The sequence below is a fragment of the Muntiacus reevesi genome, chromosome 5 (assembly GCF_963930625.1).
Source record: "Muntiacus reevesi chromosome 5, mMunRee1.1, whole genome shotgun sequence".
In the NCBI taxonomy this organism is placed as follows: Eukaryota; Metazoa; Chordata; class Mammalia; order Artiodactyla; family Cervidae; genus Muntiacus; species Muntiacus reevesi.
This window is the reverse complement of record NC_089253.1, coordinates 46,811,467-46,814,794: the sequence shown is the minus strand read 5'-3', so window position 1 is coordinate 46,814,794 and position 3,328 is coordinate 46,811,467.

Genomic DNA, 3,328 nt, shown 5'->3' with positions numbered 1-3,328 from the left:
TGGGACCTGGAGAGCAGAAGGTGTCAGTTCTAGTCTGAAAGCCAGTGGGCTCGAGTCTGGAGGAGGGCCCACATTTCAGCCTGAGTCTGAAGGCAGGAGAAGACTGTCCCTGTGCCCGAGCTCCTGACCCGGCTGGGGGAGTTCCCTCTCACTCAGCCTTTTGCTCTTTGTGGGCCTTCACCTGATTGGAAAAGGCCCACCTGCAGGGGCAGGCCTTTTGCTTTATCCAGTCTGTACACTCCAACACTAAGTTCCTCTAGAAACACAGATACACCCAGGAGAATGTTTGAATAAATATCTGGGCTCCCCGTGACCCAGTCAGGTTGACACGTGAACTCCCTCATGGGGCTTCTGTCCTTTTAATGGTGTGGAGCTCCATCTCCCGTCTGCTTCAGGACCAGTGGTGCCATAAGCCCTGAGCTGGTCCCGACATGATGAGGACAGGACACAGAGGAAACTGCAGGGTCCCTCTGGGCACCAGGAGAGGCTGCAGGAGTGGGTCTTGAGTGTGCTGCCTCACGGAGAACTTGAATAAGTGTGTGGATATTGAACACACTCCCCTGTGACACACCCCATAAAGGGGGCTGAACACCGAAGAATTGATGCTTTTGAACTGTGGTTTGGAGAAGACTCTTGAGAGTCCCTTGGACTGCAAGGAGATCCAACCAGTCCATCCTAAAGAACATTAGTCCTGGGTCTTCATTGGAAGGACTGATGTTGAAGCTGAGACTCCAATACTTTGGCCACCTGATGCAAAGAACTAACTCTTTGGAGAAGACCCTAATGCTGGGAAAGATTGAAGGCAGGAGGAGAAGGGGATGACAGGGGATGAGATGGTTGGATGGCATCACTGACTTAATGTACATGAGTCTGAGCAAGCTCTGGGAGATGGTGAAGGACAGGGAGGCCTGGTGTGCTGCAGTGTACGGATGGCAGAAAGTCGGACACGTCTTGAGTGACTGAACTGACTAACTGAGATAGCATATTAGAAAGCAAAGACATCACTTTGCTGACAAAGTCCATAGAGTCAAAGCTGAAGTTTTTCCAGTGGTCATGTATGGATGTGACAGCTGGACCATAAAGAAGGCTGAGTGTCAAAGAATTGATTCCTTTAAACTGTGGTGTTGGAGAAGATTCTTGAGAGTCCCTTGGACAGCAAGGAGATCAAACCAGTTCATCCTAAAGGAAATCAGTCCTGAATATTCATTGGAAGGACTGATGCTGAGGCAGAAGCTCCAATACTACAGTCAGCTGATGTGAAGAGCTGTTGTGGTTGTTGTTTAGCCGCCCAGTCACGTCTGCCTCTTTGTGACCCCATGGACTGCAGCACGGCAGGCCTCTCTGTCCCTCTCCATCTCCCGAAGTTTGCCCGAGTTTATGTCCTTTGCATCAGTGATGCAATCCAGCCATTGCATCCTCTGACACCCTCTTCTCCTCTGTCCTCAATCTTTCCTAGCATCAGGGTCTTTTCCAATGAGTCAGCTGTTTCCAGCCAATGATCAAAATACTGGAATTTCAGCTTCTGCATTTGTCTTTCCAAGGAGTACTCAGGGTTGATTTCCCTTAAGATAGACTGGTTTGATCTCCTTGCAGTCCAAGGGACTCTCAAGAGTCTTCTCCAACACCACAGCTCAAAAGCATCAGTTCTTCAGTGCTCAGCTTTCTTTATGGTCCAACTCTCACATCCATACATGACTACTGGAAAAACCATAGCTTTGACAAGACAGACCTTTGTTGGCAAAGTAATGTCTCTGCTTTTTAATATGTTGTCTAGGTTGGTCATAACTTTTCTTTCAAGGAGTAAGCGTCTTTTAATTTCATGACTGCAGTCACCATCTGCAGTGATTTTGGAGCCCAAAAAATAAAGTCAGCCACTTTTCCCACTGTTACTCAATCTATTTGCCATGAAGTGATGGGACTGGATTCCATGATCTTTTTTTTCTGAGTGTTGAGCTTTAAGCCAACTTTTTGACTCTCCTCTTTCACTTTCATCAAGAGGCTCTTTATTTCTTCATCACTTTCTGCCATAAGGGTGGTGTCATCTGCAAATCTGAGGTTAATTGATATTTCTCCCAGGAATCTTGATTCCAGCTTGTGCTTCCTCCAGCTCAGCGTTTCTCATGATGTACTCTGCATATAAGTTAAATATGTCCAACTCTTTGCGACCCTGTGGACTGCAGCACTTCAGGCATTCCCATCCCTAACCATCTCCCAGAGTTTGCCCAAGTTCATGTCCACTGAATCAGTGATGCCTTTCAACCATCTCACCCTCTGTCACCCTCTTCTCCTCTGCCTTCAATCTTTCCCAGCATCAGGGTCTTCTCCAAAGAGTTGGCTCTTTGCATCAGGTGGCCAAGGTATTGGAGCTTCAGCATCAGTCCTTAAAATGAGTATTCAGGGTTGATTTCCTTTAGAACTGACAAGCTTTGGTGCTGGAGAAGAAAACTGAGAGTTCCCTGGACGGCAAGCAGATCAAAGCAATTACACTCCAGTTAAATAAAAAGAAGAACCAAATCTAAGTGTCATAGTCATCCAGGGCTACTGTGTAACAAAATACCACGGCCTGGATGAATCAGATAGTAGAGGTTTACTCTCTCATAGCCTCGAGGCCAGGAGTCCAAGGTCAAGGTGTAGGCTTAGCTAATTCCTCCAAGGGCCGTGAAGGACCATCCGAACAGGCCTGTCTCCCAGCTACTGATGGTGTGCTGGGTTCTTTGGCTTGAAGAAGCCCACCCCCGGCCTCCACCTTCATCTCCATGTGGCCTCTCCCTGTGTCAGGGTCCAGTCTCCACATCCCTTGCGGAGAACACTTGCCCCTGGATTTAGGATCCACTCCAAATGCTGAGTAATCTCCTTTTGATTTCAATAACTCTCCGTGAAGGCCCTATTCCCAAATACAGTCACATTGTCAGGTACTGGGGGTTAGGACGTCAACATACGAGTTTGTCGGGGACACAATTCAACCCACAGCGTCACCCCTGCTGTCGTGGGAGCAGACCAGCAGGTGCGACCAGGGGGTTAGCTAGAGAAGGCAGCGGGCAGACATCAGAAGGCTGGAGGTGGTGGCTCCTCTGGGAGGCTCAGCACGAGGTACAGGATCCATAAGGCTGTCCAGGCCCTGCCGGGGGCCCCAAGTCCAGGCCCTGCCGGGGGACCCCATGCAGCCTCAGGAACAGCAAGATCCAGGCCATTGCTTACACACGTTCTGTCCTTCACAACCTTGGATCCTGGGGCCCTGCAGGGGATCAGGGTCTCGCCAGCATCCTTTGATCTGGTCAAAGGTGAAAAGATAACACTCTAGGAGGCACTGGGTGCCCCTGAGTCTCTG